The 21,087-nt window shown below is 41.3% G+C and overlaps 1 long non-coding RNA gene across 2 annotated transcripts in view; it reads left to right on the top strand.

Moving 5' to 3' along the window:
• Positions 1-21,087, top strand: part of LOC107544889 (uncharacterized) — a 97,093-nt gene that overhangs the window by 6,860 nt on the left and 69,146 nt on the right. The gene's annotated exons all lie outside the window — the stretch shown is intronic.

Raw genomic sequence — 21,087 nt, 5'->3', positions numbered from 1 at the left:
TCCTTTTGGCACCAATGTCTCCACTTTTGGCATTTCAGAAACAAAAAGGGAGTAGGGATAGCAAAGTTGGGTGGAGGACTATTACAGCCACTGTAGAAAAAGAAGGAAGGAAGGAAGGAAGGAAGGAAGGAAGGAAGGAAGGAAGGAAGGAAGGAAGGAAGGAAGGAAGGAAGGAAGGAAGGAAGGAGAAAAAATCCTTAGATTTGTGTTGTGAATTTTTTTTTTAATATATCTTTACTGATTTCAGAAAGAGGAAAGGAGAGGGAGAGAGAGAGAGAAACATCAATGATGAGAGAGTCATTGATTGGCTGCCTCCTGCACACTCCTGACTGGGGATTGAACCCGCAACCTGGGCATGTGCCCTGACTGGGAATCGAACCCCGATCGTCTGGATCCTAGGTCGATGCTCAATCGCTGAGCCATGCCCGGCCTGGCAAGTTGCTCTTATTTTAGAATCTTTGAACTTTTTTTTTTTTTAATCCTCACTTGATATTTTTTCCATTGCTTTTCAGAGAGAGTGGAGGGGCGGGGGAGAGAGAGAGAGAGAGAGAGAGAGGGAGAGAAACACTGATGTGAGAGAGACACATCGATTGGTTACCTCCTGACCAGGACTGGGGATCGAGCCTTCAACCAAGGTATGTGCCCTTGGCCCAAATCGAACCCAGGACCCTTCAGTCCATAGGCCAATGCTCTAGCCACTGAGCCAAACTGGCTAGGGCTATGAACACTTTTTTAAAGAGTAGCTACTAAGCATGTATATTGTACAAATGGCAAACAACAATAAAGTCTCATTAGCCACTAGAAGAAAACTGAACATTTATGAACAGTTTCTATCATACCAAAACTTAAGTTTTAAAACCTAAAACTGAAGGAACAAAATCTGCTCCAGTAATTTAATAGGATTCTGCCTCCAACTTTAATTTTTGTTCATGTATAAGACATAAGCCTTCAGAGTCATTAAATTCCCATTTTAACTGGTTGCCAGCTGTAAGTTAATACACAGACTTATTTCGCTTCTCTCCCTCGATGCTTATGCACAATGCTTTGAATGTTCTGTGTTTCCTTGCCTTTGATTGCCATTCCATCCCAGGATTCTCATTTCCCCCTCTCCTGAGTTTTGGCTGGAATAATTTTGGAGCTGGAAAAAAAGAAAAGAAAAAAAAGCATCTTCTGTCTTTTTCTCATAGCCTTCATTTGCATTTTAGTCTATTTTGGACTTTTTCTGCAATGTCTTCAATGTGCTTGATTTCCTGTTTTCATTAGCTTAATATAATTTAAGAAAAATGTGATCTAAGACGTGTCTGGGTTAGAGGTTATTATTTTTTAACTGTAATATGGAATATACTGACCTGCATAGTGTACACTGAGCATGGCTATTTACAGAGTTGACACTGACTCTAAAGAGGTAATTTTCCAGGGCCCTGCACCTTGGTGAGCTGGGAAGGCAGACTAATTGTCATATGCAGACAATTAATATATATGTCCCACACCCCCTCTCATTTCCAAGGAAAAATGAATGAAATCGTTTCTACTCTCCTTCCATTAGCCCATTTCCTTATTTTTCACATTAACAGTATTTTATTATGTTTAGTAAAGTGGATAAATCATTGTGTTATATACTCCGATTGAAAAATAAAATAATGCCATCATCCTAGAAAGTTACTGCATACTTTTTTTCTAGTCATTTCTTATTCTACAGCTCCATCTCTAGAGAACCACGGGTCTGCTTTCTGTCACTATCAATTAGTTTTCTACGTTTAGAAACTTTGTATAAATGGAATCATATGTATGTGTTCTTTGGTTTATGCATCATTTCACTTAGCATATTTTTTTTGAGACTCATCTCTGTTGTGTGTATCAGTAGTTTGTTCTTTGCTTTTGCTCAGTATTATTCCACTGTATGGACATACCACAATCTGCTTATGGATTTTTCTATTGATGAACACCTGGACTGTTTCCAGTTATTGCTTTTTATACATGAAGCTGCTATTTTTTTTTTTTTTTTTATGAGCAAATACATTTGTTTACAAGTATTATTGCTAGGTCATAGGGTAGGTAAATACTTACATTTATCAGACAGTGACAATTTATTTCCAAAGTGATTGTGCAATTTTAAACTCCCACCAGCAATGAATGAAAGTTCTAGTTGCTCCACATCCTTGTCAATGCTTAGTAGAGTTTGTTTTAATTTAACCATTCTAGGACTGTGTAAAGTTATCTCATTGTGGTTTTACTTTTCATTTCCTTGGTGACTACTGATGTTGAGTGCCTTTTCATATGCTTATTGATTTTCTTAGTCCATTCCAGATGCTGTAACAAGAATGCCATAGAGTGGGTGGCTTAACCCCAAACATTTATTTTTCATAGTTCTGAAGACTGGGAAGGCAGTACCTGGTGAGGACTGGTTCCTGGCTTGTAGACAGCCATTTTCTTGCTGTATTCATTCATGCCAGAGAGAGAGGGAGGGAGGGAGGGAGGAAAGGGTGGGGGGAGAGAGAGAGAGAGAGAGAGAAGAGCTCTGTTCCTATGTCTAGTCTTATAAGGAGCACTAATCCCATTCATGAAGGCTCTACCCTCATGACCTAATCAACCTCTCAAAGGTCCCACCTCCAAATACCATCACATTGGAGGATTTAAACACACACACACACACACACACACACACACACACATACACACACATATAATTATATATAAATATAATATATATAATAAATATACATTTATTATATATAAAGATACATAATAAAGATATAAGTATATAATATATTTAATAAATATATAAAAATATATAATATATATTATTAAATTATATATAACTTAATAATTATATATAAAAATTATATGTAATTTTTTGGGGGGAGCGGGGATTGACACAAACATTCAGCCCGGAATGTTGAACATTTGAATATCTTCTTTTTGTGAAGTATTTGTTTAACTCTTAAATAAATTTTTTATTGGGTTAGTTTTATTTTAATAGTTTATTTCCCTTTGAAGAGTTTAAATGATTAATATTCTTTATTCAAGAGCCAACTAGATGCCTGGATTGCCAAAGGCTTTCAGATTTAGTATCTTAATCATCAATATCTGAATATATTGACCTTTGAGGTCAATGTATTATTCCCATTTTGCAGAATAGGAAACTGAGCCTCAGGCAGATTGAAAACCTTTAACACTGAAGCTTTCTGACTTGAAATATAAGGCCTTTCATATTCAGTTTCACCAGATTTCGCTTGAGAGAAAGGTGAGAGGGGGAAAAAATCACTATCCTTGAAATTGGTTGTGGTTTTTAATTTTTTTAATAGTTAAAAAGTCTTTTATTTTTAGAGTAGTTATATATTTATAGAAAAGTTGGAAAGGTAATGCAAATAATTCCCATATATCTAGCTTGTCCTTTATTTTTAAACAACTTTATTGAAATATAATTCATATACTATACAATTCACCTTTTACAATTAAATGGTTTTTAGTATATTCACATATATGTGATGTGCAACCATCACCACAGTCAATTTTGAAACATTTTTATCACCTCCAAAATAACCCTGAACACTTCAGTTATCACCCCTCCACTCCCCTCCAGCCCTTCCCACCCCTGAGCAACCACTAATCTACTTCTGTCTTTATAGATCAACCTGTCCTGGATATTTCATATGAATTGAATCATGTAATATGTGGTCTTTTGTTTCTGGCTTCTTTTTGTCCTGGCTGTTTTGAGGCTGCTGTGGTCACCACCATTCCTGCCCTGTTCTGCCTGAGCACTCTGCAAACTCCGTTACTGGTCCCTTGCCATCAGGTGTGGCATGTGGCTGAGTTCCGGGCAAAGGGGTGCAAGCAGAAGTGATGTTGTGTGCCGTTTCTAGGCTTGGTTCTTTGAAAGCTAAACCAAACCAAATACCTTAGCACTCTCTCCCCCCCCCACTCTTTTCTCACATTTGGGCTGAATGAGGAGAATTCCCAAGACCTAGGAGAATGTGAAAGCATGAGATAAGAGAAGCCCAGGACGGGGAATGAGGAACAAAACCTGTTGGACCATCTGTGCCCTGGGCTCTCAACAAAACCAGCCACTGCAATTTAGGAGTTGTCTACTACAGCAGTGTCTTATCTCCCTTCCCTACTAAAGCATTCTTTGAAAGCCCGTAACTATGTGTACTTCTAATGTATCAAGAACTCTGATCGTGGTTGTTTTTTTCTTAAGGTGTCTTAGATTTGGCCATTCACCCAAAGAATTGTGATTCCTTTAAGATGGTCCCCTGCCTGTGGTCCTGGCACAGATTTTTGTTACTCTCAAGCTATCTTAAAAACAGATATTTTCCTGAAAGTATTTGTTGTATTTAGTTAGAAAGAGTCAGAGAAGGCAGTCATATGGAATAAATCACATTTATCCAAAACCATTTATCAACATCCTTATAACAAAATCTTCAAGCTTAGTATTTATTTCATTGTCTTTGCTCCATAATCTGCCAGCACATAGGGAGGATGCTGCATAGGAAACATGAGGAACAGAGCTCTGGGCAGTGCAGGGACTTTCATGAATTATAAAAATCTGTGCAGCTCTAGAGATCAAAACTTCCACCCATATGGGCTAGATAAATCCTATGCATAGAATTTATGAGGCAGGTTATCTTGAATTATGTGTTGGGTGTTGGGTTTGGCACATAATAAATATAAGTGATTCTCACAGGACAGTAGATTAACATCTAGGGAGGAAAAAAAATCAGGCATCTGTGGAATTTCAGTGGGAAGATGCCCTGCTCTTCTCAGAGAGAAAGGGGCTACCAATCCCCAGGAGACAGAACTGTATGATCCTTGTTCTTGATCATAGCTAATATTTGCATGCGATCCACAAATCAGTGAATGCTTACAGCATCCCTGCTACATGCAAAACTGTACTGAGATTATGTGTAGCTTCAGAAGAACAAAGCATTTTTGAGTCTTCTTAAGCAGATTGAAACTCCTTGAAAGAAGGGACACTCTCATGAAAGGCAAAAACAGTCAAAGATGGCATATAAATAAGGCCTATGTGATGTGGAAGAGACTGCGGTTCCGGCAGAATTCAGAGATATGGGATGCTGTTGTAGACTGGAATATTTCTGAAGGTCGAGTTTGGCCCTGCAGATGACTGTAACACTTGGATTTGTGTAAGTTTATACACAAAGAGACAAAAAAAGTTTTTAAAAATTTACTCAGCTTATGTGGTTTCAGTATTCCAGTAGTTAAGTCCCATCCCTTCTACATTTTCCCCTCCTAGTTGTGGTTTCCCCATAGCATATAAGGATGATATATTCGAATACACAAAGCAAGTCTAAGGACTTCAAGTTGATGCATATTTGTGTTTAAAAATAATGATCCGTATCTTTGAAATATACACAGCATATCGATGTCAAGGGCATGTGAACAGGAACAATGTAAGAGGTGACATGATTGTCAGTCTTCCTTGTCTTTACACTTTTCATTACATGTTTTTTCCTATATACTTCTCTACCTATTTCCGTTCTGAATGTGTCACTCTTTAGAGGAGTGTGTAAGTCAATACTTTCTAGGACATCATCACAAATCAGACAAGAGTGAACATAGCCTGGAAGCAAGTGGCAAGAATGGATGTGAACAATACATGTGAACACAAGGATGGAATTGTGCAAGCTCTTGTTCCTGAGGTGGCTGTTGCCCTTTGGTTCACCAACATCTGAGTGGCTTTATGGGTGGACCACACCACTCCTGGTTCTAATTTCCATTGGTCGCCTGAGTGTTGGCCAACATCTGCTCAGCCAACCATATGGCCAAAATACACCCTTAAAAAGCACATTGAACTAATCTAACATTATAAAAAGTGGTGCAGTATCTTTAAGAACAATGCCCCAATAGTGTCACTGGGAGTGGGGCACCTTCCTCAGGGTTGAAAGTGAGCCTCCTGTGGGAAGTTCTGGGAGTTAGACCCTGCCCCCTACTGATTAGCCTGCAGCCACCATCCATATAGCCAGCCTTTCATCTCCACATTGTGTTTACCTTCACTCCGAAGAGATGGAGTTGGATTGGGAGGCACTGGCTTTGAGCACCTTTAAGACTCATTCTGATGTAGAGAACCCCAGATTCTTGCCGATGATACAGGTGCTCGGTTCAGAGCCCCTCTAACCTCTGGCAAAGGTCATTCCCAGGAGCCCTCTGAGATGGGCCCTGAGGAAGGAGAAAAGGGAATCTTTGGTTCTCCTGTGTGTGGTAGTGTCTCTCTCTAGTGTCTCTCCTTAGCCATAAGATTAGGAACACGTGCTTTTAGGTTTATTGGGGAATATGAAAGGAAAATGCAAACCTCATAGACCTACACTTCAGAGACTTTGAAGCCAAGGGTATTTAATGGCTCACTGATATTCTTGATAAACTCATGCTTTCTTTTCGTTTAAATTGACTTTTTAAGAAAGGAGGTAACTTTTAACTTCTATTATCCAACATTTGAGGTCACAGGCTGTAATATGGCTTTGTTATACTCCAAAGAAGCAAGGATTTTATCTTTAACACACCACTCAATCCTTCCAAGTGTCTAGTTTCGTGTAACTAAAAGATACTCATTAAATGCCAGATGTTTAAATGATGTGTCAGGCATTTGTGCCAGACCTGGCAGTTGTTTATCTAATATTGTCTTTGTTTTCTTACCTAGAGAATAAAATTTTGTTGGATTGGCAGTGTACCTACCTTACATATGTATGTTTTCTAACCCCTCTTGAATGTGATATAGTTATAGTCAAAGAGATGTTCATAGATATCACTGGATGGGGCTTCTGGAAAAGGAAATTTAAAGAGAAAGTTTAAAGTCTCAAATGACATACACTTTTTTGCTCTTGGCCTTTTCATCTTCCTTTTGCCTGGAATGGCTATTGTAATTGTTGGTGCTCCAGCAGCCATTTTGGGGTCCTGAAGGCACTATGAGATTGAAAACTATGTGCTAAGGATAGAAGGAGCCTGCTTCTTAATAACATTGTAGAAATGTCATGTCAGCCATCAGTTTCTCATCTCTACACTTCTTGTAAGTCACTGCAACATGTGCTTTGATAAAACAAAAATAAATGTTTGGTGTGAAAACATTCTCTACCCCAAAGAGTTTTGGTGAAATTCTAACTTTAAACATTGAGGATGGAGCATGTCCTAACTCTCTACAAATCCTATATAGCATTGAGGAGGCCTAGTTTACACACACACACACACACACACACACACACACACACACACTAGCATCCTTGCAAGTTTAATTTAGCCTGAGGAAAAACCCCTTTGCTTTGACTTAGTTGTCACTGAATGCTTGTAAACCTATGTTAGTTGAAGTTTCATAGAAGGGGGCAGGTAGTGTAGTGGAAATTGTGGGGGCTGTGGCATCTGGCAGAATTGAATTTGAATCTTGACACCACTACAAACAGGCTATGCAATTTTAAACCCACTATTGTATCTTTCCCAGCCTTAGTTTTCTAACCTATAAAATGAGGCCTCAGGTTGAAAAGAAAGAATCTGCAATATTGAAGAGACCCAGTGAAAAGCCTAGTACCATATGTGATTGTTTCCTTTCATTTGTGTCTTGTTTCTCATTCTTTCACTCAAGAGATGCTTATGCAACATCTACTATGTGCCAAGACTGCTGGGCATTTAATTCTTTGACTCTGAATTTTCATTAGATAGAATTATGGCTTCAGGGTTGAACCTCTGAAGGATTAAAGTTTGACCCATTCAGCTCACCAGCTTTAATGAGGGGGGGTGGTGGGGTTTCAGAGCTTCATCACAAGGTTTCAGTTAAGGAACCAAATTACCAAGTTGAAATTTTAGTGAAATGAGGAGGTTTGGCGATTACCATCCAAAACCAGATGCAAGGGCTAGAGATGGATCTGGGGACACATTCAGTATTTGGGAGCTAGAACAAAACTTTGAAATTCCATCTGGAAAAAATTGTACCTCTCCAGGAAACAGAATGGATTTGGGTATACAGAGCCTGAAAAACTGAAGTGAAATGGGCCTCAGTTTCATGTGTCCTACAGATGTGAGACCAAGTACTTGAAAATATTTAAAGTCAATAAATTATTTCAAACAAGAAAGCACGTATTTCACCCAAGCCAGACCCTGAACCTTTTCAGTACATCTTTCCTCAGTTACCTCTTGATGAACTTGGTCAACTGTGAGAATTCTTAAATGGTCAGCAGATTTGAGGTTGTTCAGTATATATTATTTGTGGATCATGACATAAAATAAATATTTAGAAGAAAGACTTTGAGTAGAGAGAGGTGAAAAAGTACAGAAAATTTACCTTACGAAAAATTATTATTCACTCTTCTCCCTTTATTCCTTAAGACCCTGGGCTTAAGGGACTTATAATTATAAAGACTAACTAGCCCAGCCGGCATGGCTCAGCTGTTGAGCATTGACTTAGGATCCAGGAGATTGCAGTTTGATTCCAGGTCAGGGCACATGCCTGGATTGTGGGTTGGATTTCCAGCAGGGGGTGTGCAGGAGGCAGCTGATCAATGACTCTCTCATCATTAATGTTTCTCTCTCTCTCTTCCTCTCCCTTCTTCTTGCTCTGAAATCAATTAAAAAAAAAAAAATAACAATAATAGTGGCTCGAATCTGCTAACCATATTTCAAGTGCTGGAAATTTATGCGGCTTATTATCACCTTTCGTTCTGACCGTTAATAGCTGTCTTGCACGAATACAAAACTTGACGCTGTCTCCTCGGATAGCAGCGCGCCGTACTGGAAAGAATAGGGTCGTTGTCAGTAGTAAGACTTGAGCCTGAATTCTGACTCTCTAACTTCGAGCACATTATTGAACGTCTCTCAGCCACAGTTAATTATTCTCCATTGTTTTCCCCATTTTTCAAACGAGTCAACTGGATCCGAATGGAGTTGGGCCACCTGCCCAAGGTTACACAGAAAGTCCATAAGAAGAGCTATAGATATAGGTGGATAGTTAATGCTGTCAGTGGAAGCTGTTCTTTCCCACATGCTCCCATACCGTCCAGATGTTAGGGACCCCACAGATCACAGAGGGACAGGAAGCACCCTCCTTCCACACATGAGAAAGCAGGGGTGCATAGGGGTGCACTGGATATAGTTATGACAGGCATCCGAACTCCAGCCCAGGTGTCCACCTCCACAGAGGACAGGAGGGGGGCATGCATGGAAGGGAACAGACAGTTCACCAATATTTCACCTTCATTTCTTTTCATTTTCGGGCTCTGGAACGGAACATAAGTCAGGATAAGATCTGGATTAGGTCCATCCCCTGGTTTCCAATGTATCACTTTTCTACATGATTTATGGACGTGTTCTCCTGGGCTGGAAGAAATGCTGGTGGATTATTAGGTTGTGTTTACATTTCCCCCTTATCTTGGCAGCATCATTTGGGCCTCCAGCTTCCCGGTCTGCTCTCACACATCAGCTTTTGCCATTTGACTCTTTTCTTTGCATACTATTTTCCCCTCACCTTCTCTGTCCCCCTCTCATTTTCTTTGTTATCAGTTACCTGTGTTCTGCCAGAAGGGCTATCTGTGTAACTCTGCTTTTTGTTTTCTGGCTAGTGCAGCAATTATCTCCTAAATAGTTGTGCACACTGGAGATCAGGTCCGAGACCCTTATCTTTCCCTGAAGGGAATGCCTCTTTAGCTAAGCTCTCATCCCGAGCTCGCTTGGTCCTTTCTTTCCCATCAGCAAATGTTTTCCTGGAGTTTTGAGTTTTCAGCAGTTTTGAGGAACATTTCTGGTAGATCCTCTATAATGCAGAAAACATTTTTGCTTCGAGCCTCAGAACTGAATTTTGTGGAATTTTCTTTTTAAAAACAGAACAAAGAGCAGTTGCAACTGCCAGTTCCTTGGTTTTAGTTGTTTCCTTTTAGGCCCGAAATGGTAACCAGACACTGATTCAAATTCCGTGGCCCCCATGGCCACCCTCCCCTTTTCCCCTTTTCCTCTTGAGGTTCATTATTTCCTCCAAATTAAAACGTTCTGGTTGGAATGAGTGAGTATAAAGGGACGGGGCAGCAGGGAGCTCTGACTGTACAGAGGGATTATGTCTTGGGGAGGCCTTCCTCGCTGTTCTCTGATATGATTAATCGGCCGAAAGGAGCATGGCTTTGGAGCTGGAGGAGATCGGTTTTGAAAGGAAGTCTGCTCTTGTATCCCAAGACAGTTGGGTTTTAGAAACAATTTCTTAGAATATTTGAGACAATACAGAGGCTTTGGCTTTATCCAAGCACAAAGCTGTTAGTCATTCATTTGCTTGCTCACTCATTCATTTATTCTGCAAATGTTGATTGTGTGGCTACTATGCGTCAGGCACTGAGCTGGGCTCTGAGGATGCCAGAGGAAGCAAAAGCAGACTGGGCCCTGCTGTCTCAGATCTTACACGAAGTGGTGGTGACAAATATTAAGTAAATAATCACATGCGTAAGTGAACATTTGTAAACTGAGATAGGTGTGCCGAAGGAGAGGAGGGTCATTCCAGGGCAGATAACAGAGTCCCACCTCGGCCAGGGTGTGTGAAGTTGTGTGTGTGTCAGGCAGGCGCTCTCCTGAAGAAGAGTCTCGAGAGCTCAGATGTGAAAGGTGACAGAGAGTTCATTGGGCGATGGTTGGGAGGCAGGTTTGGGTATGCTTTCAGGGCCACGTTCCTGACGAAGGCCAGAGGGAGGAATGAGCATAGTGCATAAGAAGAAATGAACCTAGGCCAGAGAGGCTGGGTTTCTGAGTGTGAAAGGGAGAGTGGAACAACAGGGACCTGAGGGGTCCCCGGAGCCCAGTCACAGGCCAGGATGAGAGATTTAGTTTCTAACCTTAGAGTCACTGAAGGGTTCTATGCTGGGAAATGACATGATTAAATTTGCACTCTGAAAAGATCACTTCTGTTTCAGTGTAGAGAGCAGATGTTCAGAATGCCAGAGTGGATCCATTCAATCATTCATTCATGAAATGTTTCCTGCATTCCAAAGAGGCCCAGGACCTGGGATATTATGGTGAGAGAGAAAGAGATGGTCCCTTTTCTGTCAGGAATTATAGTTTAGTGGGTGAGGAAAGATAAACAGACACATGGATTAAGAGAAATGATACTTTCAATAGTATTAAGTGCAGCGAGAAAAAATCAACCAAGGGCAATTGGGTCGACAGAGCAGGGGTGCCGGCGTCAGGGGGCGCCACCATCGCCTGTCTACTGAGTGTTCAGGGAAGACCCCTCTGAGGAGGTGGAACCTGTGTCCCGAGGTGCATGCCTCTCTTTTACTGAGTCGCGGTTTGCCTAGAGCAGAGCCGATCACCTTACCAGGCCTTTAAGAGCTTGTCCTTAGGTGCTGACTTTGTAAATGGACTCCTGGACGCGCCCCCCGCCCCCAAGTTTTCCTGCCATCATGGAGTACATGAGCTTGAAGGAACTCTCAAGACCATCTGATTCAACTCTCATTTTCCAGGCAACCAGGCAGAAACCCGGAGAGGTACTGTTAAGGGGTTAACAACCCCTGAACCCTATCCTAGAATCCAGGCCGTCTGGGCCTAGCAACAGTGCCTCCCACCCCTCCATCGGTCTTCTTGGTAAACGTGGGGTGCAGCTGTGCACTCTGAGGCCATGCAGCCTGTTTCTAAAGCACTTTTCATCCTTGGGTGCGTAGGAGACTCCAAATACCTGCAGAAAGTGATTAATGGTCCTTTTTTGTCCCCTGGCAGCTCCTCATGCAAGAGTTTTCTTGGACAGCAACCAATTTAATTTAGACTCCAGAAAGTGCTACTTTTTTTTTTTCCAACCTGGCTTATATTAATGATATTTTTTAAATGCCCCAAAGCTCTGAAGCATATTTAAGGCCATGAAATAGCATTCTAACAAAGCGCTTGCCATTTGCAGAGTTGCATGGAATGCAAAGTCCAAAAAGAAAAAAAAAGAAAAAAGAATCCTCTCTTTCCCTTTGGTTTCCTTAAAATTTCAAACTCAATAAAGCATTTCTTATTTAAGATGTATAAAAATAAATATATTTTTTTCCATATTGAGTCTTACTGGTTAAGGTTTAATCTAGAACACAGTTTTCCATGGCTGAGTTGAAAATTCCTTTGGGAGTCATGGAATAACCTAATGTGAAATAATGCTTCCTGAGCTGGTTATAATTAAAGTTCTTTTATATTAGGTCTCTTACTTAGGAAATTCCTCTCGTTTTTTTAGGCATTGTTCTGGGAGAAAATCCCTGTGTTTCTTAATCCATCAGATACAGTCAAAGCCATGGGCACTGAAGAAAGAATTAGGTGACAATATTTATCCTAGTGGAAAATATTTTATTGACGAATTTCAGATATATCCTACTGCTAGGGAAGCTTTATCTATTTTTTTAAATTTATTTTTATTTATTTATTTATTTTAATGGGATAGGTGTTATATGATCTCCATTTTCAGATGACAAAACTGAGATCTGGAAAAAAATTGTGACCAAATTCACACAGCTAAACCCAAATCGTTCTGACCTTTAAGTGGCATGAAGACATCTTAATGCAGCATTTCGGTTTAGATGAGAGAGACGAGCTCAGTGGAGGGTGTACTTCATTGAGAGTCAATAGTTGAGCTTGAAAATTCATGTTTGAATATCCATTTGGGACTTTTGTTTCTACAAATTTATTCTCAAAGGGCAGAATGACACAGGAGATGCCAAATTGCCTGCGTCAGCTAAGGGGGGAACAAGTCAGACCATCCTCAGAAAAGTCGGAGAAATTAGTGTGCTGGGGTGCGCGTGGGTGCACAAGTCACAGCAGTGACTTGTATAAAGCTGCAGGGCCTGAAGGTCTGACCCAGGTAACTGAGTGTATTAGTTTCCCGTGGTTGCTGTAACAACAGAAATTCATTCTCTCACAGTTTTGGAGGCTAGAAGTCTGAAATTAGTTTCATTGAACTGAAATCAAGGTGTTGGCGAGGCACTGCTCCCTCCGAAGACTCTAGGGGATAATTTATTTCTTGCTCTTCTATCTTCCGGTGGCTGCCAGAATTCCTTGGCTTGTAGCTGCATTACTCCAGTCTCTGCATCTGTGGCCACATTGCCATCTCCTTTTCTGTTTGTCAAGTTTCCCTTCACCTTCTCATTAGGAAGGACACATGTGATTGCATTTAGGACCCACTCAGATAATCCAGGATAATGTCCTTTCATCATCATTCTTAATTTAATCACATTGGCAAAGACACTTTTCCTTATAAGGTGATACTTACATGTTCAAGGGGTTAGGACACAGTCTGTGGGGCCATTATTGAACCTACCATACTGAGCCTGGATCAGTCATGCTGACATCATATATTTATGGCAGACAATGGGAAAAGCTACAGGCAAGAGGTCAGCAGAAGGGAGCCTTCCTGCTCTCCAGACTTGGGGTGAAGTGTCATAATCAGTGTCTGGTGGAACAAAAGACCGAGGGAAAGAGCTTAAGCAATACAAAGCTCCAGAGTGACCACACTAGCATGATTACTGCTGAGTTTGTTTGTGAGAGGAAAGAAAGCAGCCATGTTGGAAGCCTCGGGTGGTTTTCATATCCTGGAAGTTATGTAGAAATAGCTGGAGAGGAATGCATTATTCAGGAGTGTAAAACGATTTCTTGTTCAAACAGACCACAAGGCTTCGTGGTTAAAAAAAAAAATCCTCCAAGAGAGTAGAAATGTAAAACGCGCTTCAGAGGTTATTAATGTGGCCTGCTGGGGACAAAGGGACACATCATCCCAAATGTCTTGTTGCTTTTACCCCATGGAGGCTGGTTGTTGGGGAGGAGCAATGAAATGGAAGCATCTGGCTGCGGTAACTGAAGGTTGTGGTGAGGAGAGCTTCTCCTCCTGGCTTCATTCAGACGCCAGGAGCCGAGGGGAACGGAGCTGCCCCTCAGTGGAAATTATACATTCTTGCTCATTTACTGCTTTCTATGAAAGAACATACCACGATACCGCTCCTTCCGCAAGCAAGTAAGTAACATTAACCAAACTGGATCTTCTCTCATAAAATGCTCAAGCATCTGTGGCCATGGGCAGCAGAGAAGCTTCCAGGCCATTGACTTCAACACCTGAGAAACAGGGATGAGAGTTCCCATTGAGACTTTTCAAATGCCAGTCATGAGCATTTCTGAGTTTCCCTTGGGACTTGGTGGTGATTTTTAGGATAGAAAACACTGCTTTTTCATAATGACCACCTATCGTCTCAAAGTTCAGGGACTCCCTGAAGGCCCAAATGTCTTACCCCTTCGCTCGTCTTTCTGTCTTCCTCCCTGACCATCAAAAATAATTCCTATGATCAAGTATGTTCCAGAAATGATGTTCAGATAAAAATTCTTACTCAGCCCCAGTTATCCAACCCAGCCCTGAAAGTTGATGATTCTACAATAGAGACATTCAAATTTAGGTTGGTCATCTATTTGGCAATATTGTGTCTTAAAATGAATGGCTGAACTAGAAGCTGTTTACAAGGTTTCTTGAGGCGCTTCCAACTCAGTGAGTTAGCACTTCCATCCTGTGTCCTGTGGGACACCAAACACTCCCTATCCCCTGCTGATTCCTTTCAGAGAAATAAATAACAACAACCTTGGTGCTTCTTGTCAAAGGCCTACACAGTGGGGCCATCTGTTTTATTAAACTGTTTGAAAATGCCAATGTGTAAAGCATTTTTTTTTTTTCCTTTGGCAAAGGAAACTCTGTTTAGGACAACTCCATTCCAGGGCACAACAATAACAAACTGAGCAGTCCTATGGCTTCCTGCCCTGTCAGTGACAGTTTTGGACATGACCAATCTCAAGGACCTGGTGGGTTTGGACCCTCTGTCTTTCAAAGGCTGCACTGTGGAAATATTGTTGCTGTCCTGCCACATAAGTGCCTTTTCAATTCAGCCCTTTCAAAGCCCAGTTTTCCACAGATCACCAAGAAATTGAAGTGCAGTGTCTCCCACATTGTGTAAGTTATTATTACTTTTCTTGATTATATTTCTATTAGACTTGGTGTAGTTGATTTAGTAATGGGGCCTAGGCCATTGTAGTTGGATTTGTCCAGTGGTTAGTCATTGATAGGAAACTCATTGAAACCTTCTAAATTTTTCCCATTTTTCTAGACCCTACCCAGACCCTACATTTGGAATGGGGCCAGCCCTTAAACTCAACTTAAAAGGCCATGAAGTGACCTTTACCTCTCTGAGCTCCTCTTGCTCATTGGTGCAGAGGCCCTGCACAGCCTGCTTTCTCTATCATAGCGCACTGACCCAGAGTATGTCAGAGTTTCCAACATGCAGTGATTTTCAATTCAACCAATTCAGCAGGGACACATATACAACTCTTGGGAGAAATAGTGGTATTTCTGAAAGGTAAAAAGTATGTTCAATATAATTATTTTTCCACAATACAGACTTCAAGAAAAAGGCTACACTTTCCTGACTGATGAGCTAGGACATCTTCTAGATAGATGGGAAATTGTGGGTAAACAGAAAATAGAGATAATATTATATGGGCATGAGTTAAATATAGGATGACTGTATGTTCAGTTTTCTCAGTTCTGTCCCAGTTTATACTTACTGTTTAGAAATAATTATGCTTAGTACTCCTTTTTTGCTTTCCATGTATCTTGGAATTAAATTATATGCTCACCCATTACATTATAGGATGACCCTGGTTAAACAAAGGTTGAGATGCACGTGTCTGATGAGACCTCCAAAGCACTTCCCAAAGTTGTTACTATATTCAAAGCACAAATCTGGGAGGAGAGTTTGAGTAGGAGGATGGCATCCCAGCAAAATAAATGTTCCTTTTGGTCGTGCGTTTTTCATGAAAGAGATCAAACACTGTTGACCACTTCGTGCTTATGAGTATACTGTTTCCCATAGTTCTAACAGATACAAAGGAAAAAGGTTCACAAGGACCAAATACAGTTTTTGCAACTGAAACATTGAGATATCATTATGAAGGGGAGTGTTGGAAGCCTTGTAGCAAAGAGGAGGTGGGAGGAAGGAAGCTTAAAAATCTATTATTAGGAGCTCTTTCTTTGGACACTCTGGATATCTACTCTTTGGTGACCCTGTTCTTTAATTATTTTTGTCTCTATGCCATATGAGTTAGACAACTTGGTCCTAGCTTCCTTCTTTTACAAGGAGAGAGGGGCATAGCTGAAGACTAAGCCTGGTTTGGACCCTACATTCAGTTGGGTCATATGATTGTTCTTCGATTGGTCGTGTGAAGGACTTGGCCCTTTCTCTTCTGGAGAAAAATCGGCTGAGTGGCTTTGCCTCACATGCGCCAACCTGGGTAGCAATATGTTATAACGTGTGTTGTAATTAGTCATTAGTTTTTAAATTCATGCATGAGAAACTATGATTTAAACAACAGCAGCAGCACTAAAACAAGATCAGTGCCTGCAGCCAAGTTGTTTGAATGACCATCGCCAGTATTTTTTTCTCTTGCTAAAATCTCATCTCTTAATTTTGATATGTTAATCCCCCCCCCCATTTAGTTTGTAAGCATGGAAATAAGGTGACAACCCTCTACAGCAGCTGTCCAGAAACCACCACAGCTGGTATGAGTCTTGATGGACATCAGTTTCCTTATGGTGACTCTTCCTGGTATGTTTAGAAAAACCTGCACTTTTTTTTGTTTCAATTAGTTTTATAGATGTTTCAAGCTGGGGCCTGCATTTTTCTGTGGTAAGCTCACCCCTCAGTATTCCCCTGGAGGCTCACTAACCTTGGCCACATTCATATTTTATGGGAGCTGAGCTGCACAAGCTTGATACTGCCATTTGCTTTTTCTTGCATTGAAATAATTTGCTTTTCCTTTTCAGTGGCCCTGGGTTTTGATAACTTGAAACTGGTCTACAAACTGAGGGAAGAGAAAATTTGCTCTGGCTATCCTATCAGAGAGAGAGATATTGTATCTAAAAATGGAAAAGATTAGTGTTGTTTTTTTTTGGTCAACCCAAGCCAAGTTATCTGTCTTCCATCAACGCGGCGCAGGAGAATCTTTGGTGAATGGTTGCCCAGGAAGTTGGGTCTTATTGACAATGTTTGAAATTAAGTGCTATTTGTTTTAAAAGTAAGTTTTAAAAAAAGATGACCAACTCCCTTTCTATTTGATGTTGTTTTCAACATCTGTCTTCATTACTCCTCTGATATATGTAGGTATTCTGCGCATATTTGAACATTTTTGTGGTCTGACTCAGACAGAGAAAGTATGGCAAATAGTGAAAGAAAAATTCTTTGAAAGTTTCTCTTCTGCTTGTTCCCTGCTCTTTTGGCAAATGAATGCCTGAAAAGAGAAACTGGAGTTATCTCTATGGTTTGGTTCAAGGTAACAGAAAAGTTGCCTCAAATTAAACATTTCTATCCTATTGGCCTACCGGGCTGCTTAAAAATCCCAGTCTTTAGACCACACACTCTTAATTGTGGCATGTGGGTTTCTGGGAGTTGAAATTTTAAAAACCCACAGAAGGTTACTTAACAGCTCCAACTTTTAAGTGTGTCCTTCTTTCCTCTAAACTCAGGCCTTTTGGCCAAGAATGGTGAAAATTGGGTTAAGGCATTAAAGACCTTTACTAAATACTAATCTTGGTTGGGTGGGGAGGGAGTGAACCACCAGTGCGAGTGGCATCAGCACTTGTCCTCACTGGGACTTCACTCATTGATTAACACAGTCACTTAGGAAGGCCACGGGGCGCAGGGTAATAAAAGGAAGAGACAAAAGAATTAAGGAGAAGGACTCTGATTGTTCATCACATGATTTCCCTTACATTGTCCTAAAGAGACATGATCAGGGATCATGAAAATATGCACTTGAAAAACCATGAGTGACTTTATTATTTAAATTTTATTTTTAATTTTTAGCAGCCTTATTGAGATGTAGCTCTCACGCCACACCACTTATCCATTTAAAGTTGCAAGTGCATGGTTGTTAGCGCATTCACGGAGTTGCGCAGCCGTCACTGAGGACTTTCCTCATCTTTCCAACCTGCCCTTCCCCCCTTCTGCAGTGTTATTACCCCTTCTTGTCATTCAAGTCTTTGCTTGAATGTCACCTCTAAGGAGATAAGAGCTTTCCCCTAACCTAAACTACCACCCGGGGGCCCGCTGTTCCCCCCCAACTGTCCCGTCCCCCCCCCCCCCCCGGCTTTATAGCCGGAGCACTCTGACATTTTCTTACCTGTTCATGGTCTGCAGTCCTCGGCTCCCTTAGGGCAGCACTACTTCCTCAGTTCCCCGCCCAGGCCATGTTAGAATTAGGGACTGGAAGGAGAGACAGGGTGGATGGTGGCCCTGTCCTCCCCCCGCCACCCTGCCATTGGTGAAGGGGAAGTGACTGGAGCAGCATCTAAAGAGGATGTCTGCTCACCCGAACTTATTACTGGACCAAACATCTCCCTGATGACTGGCCCTGGAAACAGGTGCTGCCGCAGTGTCCAGGCGCTGGCCCGATATGGAGAAGGCCAAGAAAGCTGGGCCTGGGGTTCCAACTTCCCGTGTGACCCCAGACATTCTCCGGTCTCTGAACCTCTGTAAGAGGAGAACGCTGGACTTCATTCCCCTCTAGTTCTGGCCTGGAGCTGTGAGGGAATTCTCCGACCAGGTGTTAGATGAACACAGGTCGGTGTACCTGGGAGCGCTCTGTCTTTGATAAATCCCGTCTCTGTGGCTTTGCTGGCCACGTTAAGCTGCATTTCTCTCTTCCTTCCCCTGCATTGCCAGCACACACCCCTTTGTAAGGATGGAATTTTCGAATGCTTGCTTGGGGTCGTGGACCCATATGGCAGAAGAAAGGGTGAAAGAAAACTTGGGCTTTGGAAGTGCTATTTGAGCCGGAGCTAAATTTGAGTAGAAGCTTTGTCTGTGAGTTTACAAACATACAATTAAGGCTCTTACAGTTATCTAAATCCACTTTCTTGCCTTATAATTTTATGGTTAGAAGCATTACAGTTGTTTTTAGATTTTCATTCTAACGGCAGTAGCCACAGACGGAACCAAATAGTGTTTGTTTATTTGTGTAACAAATTATGCCCCTCAGCCAGCTCCACTGTGTAATTTGCATTGGGTGTGCATTTCGCAAAAAAGTCTGCCTTGGTCTGAGGGTCTTCTCCCCCTTCTCTTCTATCTTCCCAGAGCGGCACTGACAATAGGAAGTCAGGGAATAAAATGCACGTACGGGAATTTTTTAATGAATGCACTACACGTCGTTTTAGTGTGCACTACACACATTTTACGTGTGTACTGCGGACAGATGGACTAGTAGAAAGAGACTGAACAAAGATCTGAATTCGAATTGCTTCCCCAGGGTCACAGCTGGGTAGACTTGGGGAAGTCAGCTTACTTCGCTGAGCTTTTCTTCACATTTAGCTCTGGCCACAAAGCACAGGCAGAGCACGCTCTTGATAAATTACAGATATTTTGTGAATAACCCGAATAATAGTCCTCTTGAGTCGCTCTGGAGCTCAAGCAAGGTTGTTCCAGAAACCCCGTTGCAAATCTTGAAGTGCTTTCTAAGCACATGACAGAGGAGAATAGGATGAGAGGAAATGAGGACTATCCCTCACATCGGGTTAAACCTGTTCCAAGGGAGCGTTATCTTTAACATGCATGTGTGGAATCTGGGTCTCAGAATGAGTCGGGATCAACTTCTTTCCATTTGCCCACCGTGTATGAGCAGCTGTCGATCTGGCTGACTATTTAGGGTCCTGCAAAACAAAACTGAGGAGGCTCCTCATGATGGAGGTGGCCCCCTTTTGTATCCTTTTCTGGTTCTTCTCAGCAATCAACACATTTCAACTGAGGCGTCATCGTCTGTGGGTGTGTGGCGATTTTGTCCATAGATGTTTTTATCCTTAAATGTTACTTTTCTTGGGTATCATGGAACCATCTGTGGCAAGTGGCAGAAATTTCTGAGGCATTTGTAAAGCTGAGCTTATTTAAAAGGAAGGAGAATATGTAATATATTTAAACAATTTGAATTGATTAGCAACTTGGGTGGGAGTAATGTTTTAGTTCAGTATTGACATAGGAGTTCTAGATAAATGATCAGTTCCTTATACAGGGTGGAGCAGGAGTAGGCTTACAGTTTTTCGTATGGGAAATAACACAAGAATTAATAAAGTATAATACAAGAATAAACTCTGTGTTTTGCATACTTACGACTATAACCTGCTTTTGCCCCACCCTGTATTAAGCCTATTCCATCTTGGATTCCTGCTAAGATAAAATAATCACAAACTTATAACTAAAGAATAGTGTGAATGCCTTACATCAAAATACTGCTCTATGGTCCATATATGTGGATAAAAAATGGACTCTGTAATAAATCTAACTGAGAGCAACCTACAGTGCAATTGGATCATAAATTCCTAACTGGGCAGGTCATGGTGGGCAGTCACACCTCAAGCCTGTAACTTCCCTAGTAAAAGGTTATCTTTGCCTTAAGCAAGCCCAGTCCATTATTTTTGTGCATCTAGGTTAACACACCTTTGAAATGCCTCTTTTTCAGACCCCTTGGAAGCATGACCACCCCTCCAGAGAGCTCATAATCTTGTTACTACCGTGTAACCGCATTCCCACCGTGTTTTCTCCTATTTATGCAGTCTTCCTTATGCTCCCTCCTTAATTCCAACTATATAAAAGAAACTGCAAACTGTCATTCTGGGAAGCATTTTTCTCAGTCTGTTGAGATCTTGCTTCCAGGCATGTCCTTTGTTTGACTTAAATAAATTCTAATAAACTCCTATAAAATTTTTCTACAGGTTTAGACACTGTAACATTGACATATAACACACTGAGATAAATCATATTATGAGAGATCTTGTCTCTTGTAGATCTTTTTATGTGCTTGGCCATGGGTCCTCAATTCCTCTTGTTCCCTCTCCCACCAGGGTGGGAAAGTGGCCTGGGGTCATCCTTACAGCAAAGCTCCCCCTAGCTCAAAAAATTCACCACCCTGGCAACTTCTACTTTTTTCTCTCTGCTCTATAGATTAGAAATCAAAGAAATGGTGAATCTCTTGTGATTGGGTAGAATGACTTTTTAGTGATTTTTAAGAGAAAAATATTAATTCTTTCCTTCCTTCATTCCACGCATCTGCCTTGGTCTTCTGCTTTGTGTCAGATAC

The sequence above is a fragment of the Miniopterus natalensis genome, chromosome 12 (assembly GCF_054644295.1).
Source record: "Miniopterus natalensis isolate mMinNat1 chromosome 12, mMinNat1.hap1, whole genome shotgun sequence".
Classification (NCBI taxonomy): Eukaryota; Metazoa; Chordata; class Mammalia; order Chiroptera; family Miniopteridae; genus Miniopterus; species Miniopterus natalensis.
The sequence above is the reverse complement of the archived record's forward strand: the minus strand, read 5'-3'. Positions and strand labels throughout refer to the sequence as shown.